Below are 19,369 nucleotides of genomic sequence, written 5' to 3' on the forward strand. Positions count from 1 at the left end.
AGCAGGCCCTGCCTCCAGAAATCCTCCCACCTGAAGCCAGAGCTGGTGCCATGTTTGTATCCCTGAGCCTCAGGAAGCATGCAGGAGGGCAGCAACAAAAAGGAGGAGGCTCCGTTAGCCTCTGCTCTCGGAACTCTCTCCCGGGAGACTTGGGAGTGGGCCTCCGGGTTCCACAGCGCTGTGACTCCTGGCTTGGAGCCTCCCATCTTTGCAGGAACCCAGGGCTTCTCCAAGGCTCCCTGGGAGCCACTGCCCTCTTTGCCCAGAACATAGCACCCCTAAAATCCAAGCCCCTCCCCCACTTCCTCCTCTTCATTTATCCAGGTGGGGTGCAGGGAGGGGGTACACCTCCCTCAGTAATCCCTTGGGGCTGCTGACGGACCCCTCCAGCTGTGTAAATTCTGCGACCCCAGCAAGCTCCCAGCCCCTCCAGCAAGTGGGGCCAGGCTGGGGGAACCCGGGCACCTTCTCAATCATCCCCCACCTACTCTCCCTGACTCTCACGTCCTGATTCCTTGCTGCCTGCTCACACCGAACACCTGCCACCTGCAGACATGGGGAGCCCCTCCCAATGACTGAACACTTACTCTTGTTCTTGGAGCCCTCTGGTTCCCTGAAGAGCTTCTTTTAAAATTCCATCACCCACAACTTTTCCTGCAATCTAAAGTCCAAGCTTTACTTATTGCTTTTAAATTTGCCATATCTGAGGTTTTTCTGCCCTCCCTCATGCCTGCCACCACCTGCAGTCTCCTTCATCTGGGGTCCTTGCAGATGACCTCCCCTACCCTCTGTCACCCCACCACCGGAGCTCAGTCGTGTTGTGGTCTCCATCTTCTGGGTTCCACTCTTGATCCTGCCTGGTGCTTGTCATGAACTGGTTTTCGGCCAACAGGAATGTCCAGTTTATCCTTCTGGCCTCTGGCTTTCTTCTCCTTTTATGGGCTTTCTTCATGTTGCGGATTATGTAGATAGACAGACAGACAGACAGACAGACGGATCACAGGTGCATAGATAGATGGATACATAGTTGTATCCCACACTCTCTGGCATTATACCTTCCTGTGAGAAAGGAACAAGCTGAAGCCCGCTATACCACTGTCTAGTTCCCAGGTTGACAATGAATTTCACTCATTTCTGTTGCCTCCTCAGGAAGGGGTGCTGTTCACACTCGATCTATCACGGTCAACTCCATCTTGCTCATGAATTCTGTCACTGTGTCTACCCGCTCCCTGTCTTCCGCATGAGTGTCCCAGGCCTCTAGGCTGTACCTCTGAGGGTGGCTCCAGAGGACTCAGGGCCCGGGTGGCACTCAGCAGCTGTGTGCCCTAGAGAACATTCCCTGTCTAGCCATGTTCTGGCCCCTGAAGAGATGTTGCTTGGATTAGAAACTTAGCGTCGGTTGATGCTCAGGGAACTAACCTTCCAGGTTCTGGTAGCTTCAGACCCTGCTGCATCAGACCGTGTTCCAAATGCGCCCCCTGTCTCTGACCTCAGGCCCCACTTCTCCCTCACAGTCCTGCTTCCTTTCCCACTGTATCAGTTCAACAGCCCTGGTGGATAACCGGGGTTCATCTTTACTTTTCTCCCTCTTGAGCCAAAAGCAAGCCAACAAGTCCAGTTTGGAAGTTCTGCCTTCCTGTCAGCCTCAGGGCCTTGCTCGCTGGCCTTCCTCTCAGAGAGAACACCCGACGTACATCACGCGGCACTAAACAGAAGTGCTTATCTCTTTTCAAAGCAGTGTTCTCATTTTCTTCTGGTAAATACCCAGTCACGGAATTACTGGACCAGAGGGTAGTTCTAGTTTCCATTTTTTAAGGACCCTCCATTGTGTTCTCCACAGGGGCTGCCCCAGTGCGTATTCCCGCCAGCGGGGCACAAGGGTGCCTTTTCCTCCACGTCGCTTGTTTCTCGCCTTTCTGACAGGTGTGAGGGGATATCACACCATGGTTTTGATTTGCATTTCCCTGATGATAAGCCATGTTGAGCATCTTTTCTTGTGTCTGTTGGCCATCAAAATGTCTTCTTTGGAGAAATGTCTGTTTGTCTTCTGCCCATGCTAATCAGATTATTTCCTTTTTTTGCTGTTGAGCTGTGTCTAAGTTCTTTATGTATTTTGGATACTAACCCTTTTTCAGGAATATCATTTGCAAATATCTTCTCTTATTCAGTAGATTGCCTTGTCCTTTTGTTGACATTTTACTTTGCTATGCAAAAGCTTTTTATTTTGGTGTAGTCCCAATTGTTTATTTTTTCTTTTATTTCCCTTGCCTCAGGAGACAAATCTAGAAAAATGTTCCTATGGCCAATATCAAAGAAATTACTGCCTATGTTTTCTTCTAGGAGTTTTAGGATTTCAGGTCTCATAGTTAGATCCTTAATCCATTTTGAGTTTATTTTTGTGTACTGTGAAAGGAAGTGGTCCAGTTTCATTCTTTTGCACATAGCTGTCCAGTTTTCCCAGCACCATTTGTTGAAGAGATTGTCTTTTCCCCATGTCTATTCTTGCCTCCTTTGTCGAGGATTAATTGCCATAAAAGCATGGGGTTGGAGGCGCCTGGGTGGCTCAGTGGGTTAAAGCCTCTGCCTTCAGCTCAGGTCATGATCCCAGGGTCCTGGGATCGAGCCCCGCATGGGGCTCACTGCTCAGCAGGGAGCCTGCTTCTCTCTCTCTCTGCCTGCTTGTGATCTCTGTCTGTCAAATAAATAAGTAAAATCTTTTTTTTTTTTTTTTTTTTTAAAGCATGGGTTTGTTTCTGGAATCTCTATTCTGTTTCATTGGTCTATGTGTCTGTTTTTGTGCCAGTACCAGACTGTTTTGGTTTCCTCCTCAGTGATTTCTATCTCCCTCCCCCCTCAGTTACTTCTATCCCTGTTACTTCTACTCCTCCCTGTCAGTTGCTTCTACCCTCCCCCTTTGTTGTTTCTGTCCCCCCTCAGTTGCTTTTCTCCCCCTCCCCCCTCAGTCACTTCTATCCCCTCCCCCCTTGGTCACTTCTATCCCTTCCCCCCTCAGTCACTTCTATCCCCCCCTCAGTTACTTCTGCCCCTTTCCCTCTAGCTCCCTCCCCCCTCAGTTGCTTCTATGCCCTCCCCCTCAGTTACTTTTATACAGTTATATTTCCTATTCAGCCATGGTCTGGGTTCCACAAGGACCACAGTCCCCTCCCTTCCCCCAGGGAACTCCCACTCGGAGCCACATCGTAGAGCTAGGGCTGCCCCTCGTGGCCACGAGGCACCAGGGCTTCACCATATGCCAAGCCAGCTGGCACCTGCGCCTTGCCCTGAATTCTCCTTCTCCTGCCACCTTTCTGATCCCGCCCTTCATATCACTCACGCCCCAATTTCTGAATTTCTACTTTAAAACATGCTGGGATACTTCTCTCCCATTCAGCTGTTCCATTCCTTTCCTCTCCTTTGTCCTTTGTTCCCACTGAGAACGCGAAAATGTTCAGGGCAGGGCCACAGCTGTCTTCCTTGTGTTCATCTGCTTTTTCTACATTTTCTCCGGGGAGCACGGGGCCTCAGACCATGCCGACCACACAGCATCTTCTAGGGTAGCTTTACAAGGTTCTTCCCTTGCTGGGGCTTTTCTGCCAAACCATAAACTTCCTCGTTTTCCCTCTACAACCTAAAACCTTCCTCCCCAGGTTTCCCACTTTGCGGGGGTGGGGGTGGGACTTGGGGAGCATTTATTGATCAAGGCAAATACCGCCAGGTACCTGGGAGTCTAAGGGACCGGTTGCAGGACCTGGAATGACAGCTGAAATGATGCGGGTGACCTGGGATAGGCCAGGCCTACCTCCCTCCTCGGGGCTGCCCCTTCTCACAGAGGGCCACCTGCGCCCTGTGACAGCGTCTAAGCCCTTCCTGTCATCAGGTCACAGCTAAGGCTCCTTCATTGTTCCCTTGAGGCCACATTCCCCTGCCCCCTGTCTGGACAGCTGACGCGCCCCGCGGCCACCAGTGTGCCGGGCTCCTCCCCGAAGACAAGGTGGAGACTTCAGTGTGGTCCTGTGGCAAATCCTCCCCAAGGGCTCCTGTCTGGAGTCACTAGGGCCTTCCGCTGGATAACCCATGCTCTGCCCCCACCTCTGGGCAGTGACCTTAAACTTCCCTCTGGGAGGTTCTGACTGACCAAGGAGAGAAGCTTCCCCGCCCAGGGCTCCCCGTGATCTGCTGCTCACCCCAACCCTTCCCTGCACATACCCTCCACTGTCCTGCCTCTCCACCATTTGCCTCTCTGCTCTGCAGTACTGGTTTCCTCCTGCGGCCCCTATTAGCTGTGTGAAGGCCAGGCCTGGTCTTATAGGCTGTCCCGGTGCCCCCAGGGGTCTCCTTCAGAGCAGGTGCCCAGATGGCTCACATAGATTCACTACATGACCTGGAAGATTCTCCCCTCTAGCACTTGCTTCAGCCCCCCTTGCCTGTCTCCTGACACCCCCTCCTCCCGCCTGCCCCAGCTCTGCTCTCCATCATGACTGTCTCGGACCAGCAGCGGACATGACCCACCCTGGCCAAAACAAGGGGCAACCTGGGGCTGAGGTCCCTGGAGGCTCCTGTTCCCACAACTGCTAAAGGTGCTGTGGTCCTTCTCCGCAAGGCTCTTGCTCGAGGCTGGTCCACAGACTCACAGGGTTGGCATCCCCGGCCTCGCCCTGGATGTCTCAAGTCAGAATCTGTCTTCACAAGAGCCCCAGGTGACTCCTCACACGCACATCTGAAAAGCCCTGGTCTAGGGGATACACCTCCCCATGTCCACCCCACCATCAGCACCCCCGCCCCAGCAGCTGGCTTGAGTCGCCACAGCTGGGCTTGCAGCCAGCTCTCCTCTCCCCTCCCCACCAGCTTCTCCCATGTGCCCTGACCTCCCAGGCCGCTGACTCATGCAGGGAGGTCCCCTGGGCCTCAGCCAAAGGCCAGGAGCTTTAATAGTCACTCTTGGCTCATAGGCCTGAAGCCACACAGCTAGCACAGAGAACAGCCTAGATCCACTCCCCCCCCCCCGACTCCTGCCTCTGATTCATCCTTGCCAGCCTTCAACCAATCTTTACAATGGCATCTTTCAACCACATCACAGGGATTTCAGGTTTTCCCCAACAAACAAATCCAACAGGTAGGGTGTGAGCCTCACCAAACCACGGACCAGCTGTGTGATCCCAGGCAAGCTGCCAGGGCTCTCTGACTTGCAGCTTCTTTATCTAGAAAATAGTGGTGATTATCACATGGACCTCGGGGAACCATGCATCCATTCGTCCATTGTTCCAAACAGCCAGTGGCCTTCGTGTGCCCAGCACCAGAGAGAGCTCCAAACAAGAGACCCAGTCCTGCCCTTCAGAAGCTTCTGGAGGGAGAACTGGGGGCAGACGTGGCAGAGATGTGTCCGCTGCACCCACAGGGGCCAGGCATGGAGAGCACCCTGGCGGTGCTCACTGAGTGAGTGGACGGATGGCGTGCAAACGCAGCTTCCAACTGCACACGTGCCCCGTGCCTTTCCACTCCAAAGCCATGTGGAATGGAAACACGTGGGCTTCACGCTACTGAAGAGTTTAAGAAAAACATGAGGAGATGGGAGGAGGGCTGCCGGGCTCTCCAACAGTTAATGGATTTAGAAGAATTCAAGTGATTATAAAATATTTCAGATGTAGAACACAGTTGCCTGAAATAGGCAATAATTGAGGTGGAATTAGAGTTGCTGTTCTGAGAGTTTCGCAAATTGTGTGTGTGTGTGTGTGTGCTGTCTTAAAGTTGGAATGCATTTTCTCAGGGTTTCAGAGAACCTTCGTGTAAAGAAAATGATAGGGATGGTTTGAGAGCAACCTCGGGGCTCTCATCAGGCCACGAGGTTCCCTCTGAGGGTCTCTTCCCACTGCCCTAGATCTCAGATTTTGAGAGCTAGCTAAGCATTCCATGAACACCCACCTACTGCCATGTTTTCTGCATGAGACACTGAGGCCCATACTCGCCCAGCATGAGTAGGTGATTACAGGTAGCAGAAAGTGGATATTCAAACCCAAGTCCCCTGCCTCCCAGCCGAATGCCCTTCACCATATATCACACAGGCTTCCATGATCTCACAACAATGTGCAGTCAACGTTGGCGATCGGCACTCACCCAGGCAGGCTGAATGTCAAGTGGATCCCGCCAAGCAAAGGGAACCAGATGTTGTGTCATCCCATCTGTAGGACGGCCCAGAAAAGGCAAACAAGGAACGTGTATAGAGTGATAGTCAGCAGATGGTGCGGGAGGGGCTGACGACAGTGGGGCACAGGAAACTTCTGGGGTGCTGGAGTGGCCTGTATGTTGATTAGGGTGGTGGTTACGTCAAACTGCATTCGCCAAAACTCAGAACCACACGGCAACAAGAGCAAATTGCACTATATGTAAATTGTACCTCAATTTTTTAAAAAGCAACCTAAAATAATCCTAAACCTAAAATAATAAGGTGATAATAATAATCACCTTCAATGCCAAAACCCAGTCTGTGTTCAGGGCCACCAAACGAAGGCCTTCAAGATGCCCTTGGTCAGAGCAGGGAGATGCCTTGTTCCTAAAAGTCAGCTTCGGTCAAAGATGTCCAGGAGCACACACTCCTCCTGGGAGGTGCTTCAACTGTACGTCCTCAAATCAGCCTGTTCCAACCCGGAGAACACTGCCTGAGAGGCAATGACAGGCAATGACCTGACTGTCACCCTGGCCTGTGGCGGGGATGGCCCCTCCCCGCTCAGCCCCAAACCACCTTGTGTCGCTGATCCTGTCATTCCGCTTGCACATCTTCCCTGCCCCAGCCCCTACCAGCCACACCTGAGTGATACCTGCCCTCTGGTATTGGGGGCCCCAGCCCAGTGGCCCTCTCAGAGCTTCTGGGATCCTGCCACCTCCTCACTCACCGTCATCAAGGATGTGGCTGGGACTCTCTGACCCAGTTCACAGACCTCCGAAGACTGGTCCCAACACACAATTAACTCCTGACTTCCCTGCCCCACCCAGCACCCACGGGACCTCTGCCCACCTGTCCTCTGCCCCCAGATCAAAGGTATACCCTTCGAAGGCACAAAGGCAAGTGAAACAGGAGAGAAAGGGATGTTGGTAGGTAGGTAGTCATTGGTTCTTAAAATCAAGACTCTGTCTGCTGTCAGTGACAGGGAAGTCACTGCCTCTCGGAGCAGCTGCTCTGCCTTTGGCCAGCTCTGAACCCCAAAGCTGAAATCTATCCTTGCCTATGGTCTTAATCCACCCCCTCCATGCCCCAGGCCCCAGAGAGCAGATTTATGATGACCTTGACCTTGGCCCTCCTGGGTCTTCCCTCCCTGTTCCCAACCAGAGTGCAGGGCAGAAGGTCCCCCCTCCATCTGGCCGGGATAGAAACCTTTCATTCTCTCTCTGGTTCTCATCCCCTTGTTGACTGGGATTCAATTTGGTATGAATGGAAACGGCCCCTCCTGCCTGCAAGCTGTGCATTTCTTGCCACGTTTATGAACTTTGCCCTGCCAGGTAGTCCTGTGAGGGATTCCCCTCAAATGTGACCTCTTGGCCTCTATGTGGTCTTTCTTGGCCTCCTGAAATCACAGCTTTACTCTCTGAAGCAAAGCATTAGCCAGGAGGACAGGGCCTCTCCAGTAGATCCCACAGGGCACACCCCAGCATTTATGGACCAGGACATGGATGCTGGGACTACCAGGGTTTGCTGGGGTCCCAGAGCTGGCCATGGTGCTGAAGGAGCTCCTCAGCTCCTCACAAACTGGGCCCTGCTGCCCCAGGGCAGGCCCTTGTCTTATTGCTCCCTAACCTCGAATACTTTAACACTTGTTTCTGCTTGGCTGATTATTTATAGGCAGGGTCATCAATGGACTACCACCAGACCTGCAGGCAGGTAGGAAAGGAGGCAACACCCCAGGACAAACTTTCTGTTTCTGTGTCATTAGGTAGCTAGTTCCAGGAACCAGAGCAGTCCTCAGTCCTCAAATCTCCCTGACCAGAAAGTCCAAATTCCTGACTTAGGTAAACAAAGATAACTCTGCCTGGAGCAAGGGAAGCCACCCTTCCTGAATGTTCTAAGGTCACCTGCCCAACTGCCCTGAAATGTTTTTGGACGGGGGTGAGGGTAAGAAGAGGGAGTTGGGAACTCACCCATGAGAACTTGAGGGCAGCACCTGGGGTCGCTAGGGCACCTGCTTGTAAGCAGAGGAGTGCGGCGGGATGGGGGAGGGGTGCCTCAAGTCCAGCACCATCCTTCACATTTTTTTTTACAGAAGAAAACAGAACCAGATAAGAAAATCTTCCCTAAGTCTCTAAACTCTTTGAAAGCATAATGGAAGTTCTGCAGCTGTAATCAAGAAAGATATATTCACATAGATACAGCCTCTGCATACACTGTATATACCCCTTACATAGAGTCCATGGGAGCCGAGGTTCTGAACCCTCAGATGGATGGGAAGCCACAGAGAGCCTAGCATGGCTCTCCAGTCTAGCACGCCATCTCACCCAGCTTACACTCTACTCAAGGGTCCATCCTGTCCTTCACCACTCCAAAAGCCCCTACACTGGAAGGCTCTTGTTGGGAAGGAAATGGGGTTTGCCTGGACAGTGCTGGTATAAATTGATTACACCCCTTTTCCTGTGAAGAGTGCCTGGGTTCCGATGCTATCCACTATGGTCACCCCAGAGGGAGGCAACCATTCTGCTACCCCAGCTGGTGGGGTAGGGAAGGGCTCATTCCCACAGCTTCTGTAAAAAATCACCCTATCAGAAAGGCCACAAATCTACCAACTCAACCTAGCCACCAGTAGGTGGTGAGAGGTATGTCCCCAAAGGATTCAAGTCTTCCCACTTCTGAATTGACTGTTGTATGACCGTCTCTCACTGCTAGCGTCTTTGAGTCTCCCCAAGACTTTACTTTTGGGTATGTCTGTACATCTTCCCTTTCCTTACTTTGGTTTCCCGGCATTCTCCTCACTGTTTTTGCTACTCCTTCTCTTGAATGACTCAGAAGATGTTTACTTGAAAGCTAGTTATACAAGCCGCTTTAAGCATTTTCCCCAAAAGTGCGTCCTATGAATAGAATAAACAAACTTCAATTATAAAATGATACATGAATGCATCCAAATTGCAGTGGTTAAACTGTAATTTCCATTGAGAAAGATGCGGTCGCCCAGATGTGCAGACTCTCCCAAATATCATTAGATCTCAATAGGAGTAGAAGACCAGACTCTGAATGGCACATTTAGCCTGATGACCCTAACAGAAAATTGTTCTCTTTCTATTCCAAATCACTCAGGCTCGTGAAGCTGGAGAGGTTACCCATCTCCAGTCGCTCTGCTGAGAAATAACTGGACCAATTTCCATGGAGACCAGGGGATCTGAAGGTTCGGAAAAGCCCTGGAAGGAATTGGTGAGCGGTTCCCAGGAGACTGACGATGGGTGGGACAAGGGGAGACCTGAGTTACTCTCAGAAGATGAGAAAACATGCCATGCCAACCAAGGGACTCGAGACAGAGAACCTGGCCGCTACCTCCCAATTCAAAGAAACTCTATCTTCAACCGCACCGTGAAACACAAAAGCAAAGGCCAAGCCAGAGACGCTCCAGAACAAAATACCCCCCACCAGGCAGGTGAGTACCAGGGACAGCTGGCACCGCTCTCCCCTGCTAGCCAGGTGGAGTCATCAGGACTGAAGGGCCCCAACTAAATAAGAGTAAAAGGCCTTGAAGACTATCAAGGACAGGTCTAGTAAAAGAAACACTTTGAAGCTGTTATCTAAAGGATTCAATTCCCACAATATGATGACATGGGCACTTCAGGAGAAAGTGTCGACCCAAACTGTACAGTAAGACTGGCTTCTATTTAAAAGAAACATCTTGTTCCAGGACTCAACAAAACACCGCCAGACGTCCATGCCTTCTAGTAGGGAGGCTTGGAGCTGTCCACATTTGGGGATATCTGGGAACATGAGTTTCCTGAGTGCCGAGGTCCTATCTTTGTTCTCTCTCATGGTTGCTGGGATGGGCCGAGTTTCTGCTGCACTGGAAGTATCTGAGATAAATACCTTGGCAATAAGAGCTTTGCAGTTGGGTCCCTTAATCTTTTCAGTGAGTCCCTAGCACATCTTATCTGCTTAAAGTATATTCCTTGAGCAGAATATGGTTCAGAAACTTTTACAAATGGTGGGGGGCTGTCAGAGCTGCAAATTCCTTTCTTTGTGACTTGCCCACATGCCTGAGTGGGTAGCACATTGGGGGTGTGGACTAGGTGCTAGTTTCTTAGCGCCTGGGGTATGGCACCTGCCACGAGATGGTCTGTAATTCTCCGTTTGCTGGATGTGGCATGAACCCATGAACTCATTCAAGACATCCACTGAACTCTGTATCGGGGAGCCTTTTGCCACATAGGAAATCACTCTCAATATATAAAGATAAAACTATAATATTTATTATTTCTTGTGATTCTGGGGGTTGATCGGGTGGTTTTTCTGTCTGGACTGCTTTGTCTCACCTCTGCAGTCCTCTGGTGGCTCATGTGGGCTTGGAAGGTCAAGGAAGTCTCACTGCGCTCGCTGGGAGCTAGTGAGCTGGTTGATCAAGGTGGGTTAGTCTCCAGCAGGCTGACTCAGACTTGTTCCCAATGCAGCAGGGATCCCAGAGGTCAAGACTCCCCCCCCCCCCCCAGCTTGATGGGAGAGGTGGCAATCCTTGATTGTTTACTATCTACAAACACACAAAATTACGCATCAAGGACCGAATTAAGAGCAAGAGAAATACGATGGAAATGCTATACTTGTGGAAGCTGGGGGAATGTCTGTCATACGACCCTCTCAACTTTTGGGATGTTCGAAAATCTTATGAAATGAAAAGTGAGAAACACAATCCTACACAAAGAAACTTGAGTCTCCGCCCTTGAGGGACCCAGCAATATTGTAATGATGTTATCGACAGCCAGCAGTGCCTCGAGGTTTATAGGAAAGATAAAGGCGAAGAACAAGACCCCTCAGGTGTGGTTGGGAAAGATTCCCCAAAGGAGATGAAGCTTTAGCGGCGTCTTGAGGGGTACATGGCCAGAGACAGAACAGGAGCTAACCTGGTATTCAGTGTTAGCTGAGCTCTTGGAGGTATTCAGTGTTATGGGTGTTCTTACCTTACCCATTTTACAGATTAAAAACAACAACAACTGAAACAAAGAGATTGAGTCACTTACCCTAAATCATATAGCTAGTGAGTGGCCTGGAGTTCAGATCCTTCTAGTCCAAAGCCTGTACAGATGGAGAAGGAGGTTAGGGAGGCTCTTTCTAACAGAAATATAATGCAAACCGCATATGTTGTTTCAAATTTCCCAGCGGCCACGTTAACAAAAGTAAAAAGAAATAGGTAAAATTCACTCTAACAACATGTGTTATTGAACACAAAGCCTCCAAAATATGATTGTACTGTCATATAGTCAATAACTGATATAAAAAGTTCATCCTGAGACATTTTGCAATTTTTTTTTGCAGGATGTCTTTGAAAGCTGTGGAATATTTTTGTTGGAAATATTTGATCTGGATTTAGGATTCATAAAATGTGCAGTCAGAAAAGCAGATTTGCATGCCCAGACTGTTCCATATAGCCTTAAAAGTCTTCCGGTAACTAAACTGAGTACTGGTTTTTACATTTAAATTTAAATTAATGTAAGTTAAAAAGAAATGAAGAATTCACTTCCTGAGTCATATCAGCCGCATTTCAAGGGCAGACTAAGCCGCATGTGGCTAGCAGGGCCCTATCGAATCTCTCAGGGTTAAAGCATTACAAGAAGAAGGAAAAAGAAATACAGCTGCCCAGGGGTCAGGGGTTGGGGGTCTTTTTGAGCCTGAGAAAAGGCAGGTGTGGGACTAGTTGGAGATGAGCCTGGAGAGGGAAACTGAGTCAAGGGGGAAAGAGTGCTTGACTTCCCAAGCCAAGCCAAGAATGCCAACGCCGGTGTAGACTAGAACAAGGGACACTTCACTTCTTGCCATCCTCAAAGATGCCATTGATGTCCAGACCATAAATACTTTCATCAGACTCAGAGTTTTATTTTTAAAGTGACTCCCTGTTTCACTTCCCTGGAGGTAACTCCCTCAACCACCCCAAGCTTCCTGCTCCAGAGTCCAAGGAGAAAACTCCCCCCCAGCTCTGTCCCTGAAGGGGCAGACAAGACAGATCAGCTGGCATCCGGCTTCCTTGGCCCGCTCCCAAACAAAAGAAGATTTATGCTCTGACTTCTCTCTGCTAAAGGGCTGCCTTTTCAAAGTCACACTACAATGCGGACTGACTGGCATCCCAGGGGAGGGAGCTTGGCTCATCATTTAACAGCGTTTAGATCTCGGACATTGTCAATTTAGATGTTAAAATTTCGATAAATTGCAAATGATTTTAGTCCAGTAGGACCACTAACACTGGTAGTTCTGCTTTTATTGGCCTCTAACACATTGACCAGTTTTTTTTTTATCTAAGTTGCAATCTCATTTCTAATATTCTTCTCCCCCTGTGTGTGTGTGTGTGTATAAGCAAGGGAAGTTTCTTACATGGTAATCATAATTTTTGTAGCGATGGCATCCCAGGTCACCAAATTCATGCAAGCCGTGGCAAATTCCCCTCGAGGGGGCATGACAGGAAAAGCACCCCTCTTCATTCCTCTCCCTTCCCCCCGGGGGAACTTGCTGCTGTCCCTGTCACCAAGAGAACTACCTGAAAGCGGGGAGATGCACATTTTCTAACTCTCTGCCTTTCTTAAATGTCACAGATTCACTGGAAAATGGACAGTCTGTAAATGAGCCCCTGACCTTGAATTTCCCCCAGAGCAGAATGTCTTGGTGGAAAATCCCAATACAGCCACACCCAGGAGCCAAGAGAACAAGGTAAGAGAAAGCAAACGGACAGGAGGGGCGGTTCGCCACCAGAAGTGGCAGGGATTGCTGCGGCAAAGTTTTGACAGGGCTGCAAGCGTGTCTCATGGTTCTTTAAAAAAAAAAAGTCACTTTTTGTTGCCCATGTTAAAAAAAAAAAAAAAAAGCAAAACTCCACCATCTCCTTTCTAAAAAAAAGAAATAACAACCCATTGCTACTCTTTCATCACAAAACTAGGAAATTGTAGATATTACAGATTTCAAGAAGTAGAAAAGGAAAATCTCTATATTGCACCACCACCTGAAAGGTTTTAATGTAACCATTGCAAAGTTTTTTTTCCCTGTATGGTTTATGTCCATTTTCTCTTCAAAAAATAGGATCTGTCTTCAGACTTAATAGTATGTCACACAAACACTTCTGAATGTTACCAAATATTTTTCTACACAATTGTTCAATGGCTATAATATAATCTATATAGTATGATTGAATTATAATTCACTAATCATGCTACTGTTGTTGGACATTTGGGTATTATATCAGCTAGGACTAAATTTAGCTGCTTGTAACAAAAAAAACCAAATGACACAGCTTAACGAGAGCGAGATCTATTTGGGTCTCGAGTGAAAAAAGCTTGGGGGGTTGCGACAGTAGCTCCTTCGTACCTCCCAGAACCCAGTCTCCTCCCACCCAGCTGTCAAGGTGATTGCCAGAGCTCCGGCCATCACGGCCACGGTTCAGGTAGTGTGAAGGAGGAAAGCAGAGGGGAGTGGGGGCACATACCAGTCTATTCTGTTCTCCTATTAAGGAGCTTCCTGAAGCCCACTCAGTAACTGAGGCTTATATCTCATTGGCCCAAATTAACTGAGTCACGTGGCCACCTATACGTGCAAGAGAAACTAGGAAATGTAGGTCTCTTTCAAACCAGGTCTGTTTCCACCCCCTGGTGAATGGATGTCATACTAAGAAATAAAGGAGAATGGATATGGGGAGGCAACAGCAATCTCTGACCCAAGGAAGTTTCAATTTTTTGCTGGTTTGTAAGCCACACTATGAGGAAGTCTCGCTGTAGCAAAATCTGGACACCTGTCTCTCCCTATTTCCTTAAGTTCCTAGAAACTTCATACTTTCTACAAATCCCTGGATGGTTGCAGGAAAATAGCATTCCTGTATTTGTACGGGGAAAGTACGGGCTAGGCATCTCGTCCCAGACCCAGGTGACAGGCAGCCTGTTACTTCGTGATACTACTTTGACCATCGGCCATTAATTTTATGTATTCATATATATACTTTTTATACATCTGATATACTTACATATAGAATTTAATAATTTAAATATGTAATATAATTTAATAATAAAATGAATTTATATATACAAATAAACAAGGCCCTCATTCACTTACATGGAATTATATATTAAAGTCAGCTGCTTCCTGTCGCCTCTGTTCTGGCTTAAGAGCCAAAAATCACCACTGTAAATATCTGCCCACCTATACTGGGAGCTCCAAGAGACAGTGCGTGAGAGGTCAACCTTAGCTCACCCCTCACGTCCAGGGATCAGCAGGAGTGACAGGACAAATATTTGACAAGCAGGACCCAACATTCTACTAAGGGTCCCAGAAAGGTAGAGGAAGGGCCCTGGGAGCAGGGAAAGGAAAAGGACCCAGGACAGTGGTCATCTCCCAACCAGTACACAAATGTTTCCATATAAAAAAGAGGGTAAGGAGAAGGAGACTGGCCAACTGTGAGCTGCCCACTCCTTCCCAGGGGGGGGATCCCCAGAAAGACAAAACCAGCAGGACATGGAACAGGTGTGGGGAGCTCATTGTAAGGAACCAGTTCACAATTGTGGCATCTTGGTGAGTGTAGAATCCTCTGGATGAGCTTGTGGCTGGACACTCAGGGAATTACTACATAATTCTGTTCTGCTCGGTGAGCTTACACTTTGCTCTAGCAAGGCCTTCAACTGTTTGGATGAGGCCCACCCACAGGATAAAGTGTATTCAAAGTCCTTCAATTAAATAGTCTCAAAAAACATCATCACAGAAACAGCCAAGATAATTTGACCACATGTCAAGGCATCATGGCCCAACCAAGTTGACATCTGAAATTAATGTCATATCTCCCATCTTTGCGGGGTCAAGAGATCCACTTGGAAATCTCTGAAATCTGGGGGATGCACAGACCAGAACCTGGCTTGCTCCTGGAAACATCTAGATATGAGCTGGCTGACAGCTTCATGGGAAGGGAGGGGTAAGGGCTGAGCCGGGGGTGAGGGACAACCACACCAAAGGCAAGGCAGAGGCACATGTTCTCTTGGAGCCCAGTGTGGACCTCAAGGAAGGGAACTGGCTATGAACCACCCAAGATGGCTTCCTGCTAGGGGCAGGTGGACCTTGGCAGAAAGAGGCTGAGAAACTTGGGGAGTCATAAAGTGGCTTGAGAGCTTTGCACATTCCACAGAACTCTGGTCAGAGTACCCCACAGGTGCCCCCACTCTGGGGCCCAAACAGCTCAGGGTGCAGGAGATATGGAGCAGGGGGTAGGTAGAGGCTTCCCAGCTGTGGCAGGCCTGTGCTGGGAGAAGAGGGGTGCTGGTACTTTGCAGCAAGTTCAGGGAGCTTTTCTAAATACCTAGCAAAAGAGACTGTCTGCTTGTAACTAAGAGTCACCAGAAGAGTGCTGTGTGTGGTCTGCCTGAGATCCTGAGATCCACGCACAGCCCAGGCAGCTGGCATCAGCTACAGGCAGGTGCAGGTGGGGACAGGAGAGGACGGCTGGAGTCCCTTCCCGTCTGCACCCTCCCCAGGCCAGCCAGCCCTGAGCTTAACTTTGGTCTTATGGCCTAGCAAGGACAGAGGTTCTAGAAAACTTCTTTAGGTCAATCCCAGGATCCCCATTGTGATCATTGTTTCTATTACATCTTCTGAACTGGATTTCCATGGCAGGGTAAGTCACAACATACCTGTTATGGACAAGTTTTCTAGAGGAAAAAAAAACTTCCTCCCAATGGCCCATCAGGCTCCCAGGGCTTCGAGCTATTGCTTTTAAAGGTAAAAACCAAAATATTAATTTCTCTGGGGAACGCAGGAGCCATGGTACATCAGGGTGTGTTTGATGAGACACATCTGGGGTAGCATTAGTGTGTCCCATGCATGCGAAGCATCCATTCTCTCTCTTCCCTTGCTCACGCTTCATATCATTAGCACCTTGGCGTTCGGAGTCTCAGACCTCTATTTGTGTAAAGAAATGTAATCCCTGCTCTGGCCCCCGTCCTGTGTCCCCACCTTTGGGGGCTGTGCCCCTCATTCAGAGGGCCGCGGTTGAGTCCTAGCATCTCTTGCTAAATTTCAGTCGTCACTTTCCCAGGGCCTGTAGCCCTCCACTTCTGTTGGAAATTCCTCTTTTGCTCTAAGCAGGGAAAATAATTCTGTCTGCTAGATTTGTGTGTGGAAAAGGCTCCATGATCCAAATGGAACAGAACAGAGACAGAGACAGAAAAAGAAAGGAAAGAACCCTCCACGGTACAAAGACTGAGAGCAGCTGAGAACGACGTAGAGTGTCCCTCTCGCGCAGGCCCCAAAGAACCTCTCCCTCTTTTTTTGTCATTGTCCCTATGGGCAGTTTTCATCAAGGTCATTTGAAAAGGACTTACTGAAGGAAATTTTACGTGACAACAAAATGTACACATTTGGGGCAGGACAAATGTATTAGTCAGCTCAGCGGCCATAACAAATACCACAGTCTGGGAGCTCCAGCAGCAGACCTTTCTTTTCTCCTCATTCTGGAAACTAGACATTGGTGATCAGGACGTCAGCATGGTCAGGCGCTGGGAGGGCTCCCTGCCTGGCTTGCAGACAGCCCCCTTCTCAGTCATCCTCAGATGACTGAGCAAGTACCCACCTCTTCCTCCTCCCAGAGGCCCGACCCTCCCAACCTCATCTAACTAAACCCATTCTCTTCCAAAGGTCCTACCAGCAAATACCATCATGTGAGGGTTGGGGCTCCAATATATTAATGGGGGGGCATAATTCTGTCCACAGCAAAAAATATGTATCTCTATATACACCCACCTGGGCATGGTTACATAATAAAAATTTTAACTGAATAATTTTAAAGATCTAACCGGTTTTATTCATCCATTCATGAATTGGGTAGCACCCCGTCCAGCAGGTAGAGGGGAGCTCTGAAGGGAGACCCAAAATAAAGAGGTTTTCCAAGACAGCATAATATCATAAAGAGGAAAAAAAAATGTTGATTTCAGAGGAGGTCACCTTATTTGGGGACACAAAGGTTTTAGTTGGTGGAGAACCTCATCTTCCATTAGGGGACCAAGAGGGTTCCTGTGACAGATCACCTTATCTGTGCTGATCCGAACATTCCTGACTGACTGGGTATAGTTTATTTTCCTGGGCTGTTGAAATGGTACTTGGGTGAGCTGTTAAGAACTGGTTTACTGGGACCCCTGGGTGGCTCAGTGGGTTAAGCCACTGCCTTCGGCTCAGGTCATGATCCCAGGGTCCTGGGATCGAGTCCCATGTCAGGCTCCTTGCTTGGCAGGGAGCCTGCTTCTCCCTCTGCCTCTGCCTGCCTCTTTGTCTGCCTGTGCTCACTTGCTCTCTCTCCCTCTGTCTCTGACAAATAAATAAATAAAATCTTTAAAAAAAAAAAAAAGAAAGTACAAATGAAAACTATAGGGAGAAACCACCGTATGTTAGAACAGAGGCAGTACAAAGATTGACATTTCCCAACATTGGCCAGGACCCGGAGTGACTGGCACTTTGATATCTTGCTGGTAGGGGTGTGGAATAATACAACTGTTGTGAGAAATTATTTGGTCCTTCCTAATACTGTCAGGCATATACCTATTATAAGACTCAGCCCTTCCACTCCTGGGTACACACTTGGAGAAATAATGAGACACACCCACAGAAAGACTGTCTAAGAACGCTTGTAGTGACTTTATTTATAATGGTTGAAAACTGGAAACAGTCCAAATATCCAACAGAAAGATAAACAAATTGTGGTACTTTTCCTAGCAATAAAAAGGGCAATCTGACATACATACATCAGAAATATTATGTTCAGAAAACTAAGTCAGATACAGAGTACACACTGTGGGGTTGATTTCAAGAACCAGCAACACTAAGCTAATGGTGACAGAGGCAGAGGATAGTGACATTTGAGAGGGTTTATACTGACTGAAGAAAAAAGGGGTCTCAGGGAGCCTCATGGGGCAATGGAAATGTTTTGTTTCTTGGTCTGGTTGATAGTGTTAAAAAGAAAACCACAGACCCAAGATGGCATCACTTAGGGTAAAGCACCAAGTCAGTAAACCAGTTCTTTTTTTTTTTTTTAAGATTTTATGTATTTATTTGTCAGAGAGAGAGAGAGAGAGAGAGAGAGAAAGCACAAGCAGGCAGAGGCAGAGAGAGAAGCAGGCTCCCTGTTGAGCAAGGAACCCCACATGGGACTCGATCCCAGCTGCTTAACCCACTGAGCCACCCAGGCGTCCCTTATTTGTACTTTCTTGATGACTAATGACATTTTCATACTTTTTTTTTTTTAAGATTTTATTTATTTATTTGACAGACAGAGATCACAAGTAGGCAGAGAGGCAGGCAGAGAGAGGAGAAAGCAGGCTCTCTGCAGAGCAGAAAGCCCGATGCGGGGCTCGATCCCAGGACCCTGGGATCATGACCTGTGCTGAGGGCAGAGGCTTAACCCACTGAGCCACCCAGGCGCCCCGACATTTTCATACATTTATTGGCCCTTCATGTTTCTTCTCTTGTGAAGTTCCTGTTCAACTCTTTTCCCTAATTTTAACATTTTTTTTTAACTTGTAGGAGTTCTTTACATATCTTGACTAAAAGTCCATGATCAAATATATCTATTGCAAATATCTCCTACCAGTGTAGCTTCTTTTTTAATCTTCCTGTCTTTTAATGATCAGAAATGTTTGTTTTGATGAAGACTAGTCCTAAAGATATTCTCCTATGTTTTTCTTTTCTTTCTTTTTTTTAAAGATTTTATTTATTTATTTGACAGAGAGAGAGAGAGAGACCACAAGTTGGCAGAGAGGCAGGCAGAGAGAGGAGGAAGCAGGCTCACCGCTGAGCAGAGAGCCTGATGCAGGGCTCGATCCCAGGACCCTGAGATCATGACCCGAGCCGAAGGCAAAGGCTTAACCCACTGAGCCACCCAGGTGCCCCTCCTATGTTTTTCTTATAAGAACTTTATACTTTTAGCTTTCCCATTTAGGTCTAGGGTCTGTACACATACAAGTTGCTCTGTCATCATTTATCATTTTTTCTATCACCATTTATTAAAAGATCTGCTCTTCCCCCAGTGAATTGCTTTGGTGCTTCCCCTCCCCCCCCAATCCACTGACTGCAGACATGTGGGTCTTTCCTGGACTTTTATCCTTTTTCATTGATCTAAGTGTCTTTCCTTATGCCAATATCACACTGACTTAAATACTGTAGCTCTATGCTAAGTCTTAAAATCTGGTAATGCAA

At 48.3% G+C, this 19,369-nt stretch overlaps 1 long non-coding RNA gene across 1 annotated transcript in view; it reads left to right on the forward strand.

The window, feature by feature from the left end:
- LOC309844244 overlaps positions 1-12,881 on the forward strand; it is a 32,157-nt gene extending 19,276 nt beyond the window's left edge. The window contains exons 2-3 of the long non-coding RNA XR_014300559.1: positions 9,275-9,388; positions 12,751-12,881. This is a non-coding gene — a long non-coding RNA (uncharacterized lncRNA). The remainder of the gene's footprint in view (positions 1-9,274; positions 9,389-12,750) is intronic.
- Positions 12,882-19,369: the final 6,488 nt, after the last annotated feature.

The sequence above is a fragment of the Mustela nivalis genome, assembly GCF_964662115.1.
Source record: "Mustela nivalis genome assembly, chromosome: 11".
NCBI classification, from domain to species: Eukaryota; Metazoa; Chordata; class Mammalia; order Carnivora; family Mustelidae; genus Mustela; species Mustela nivalis.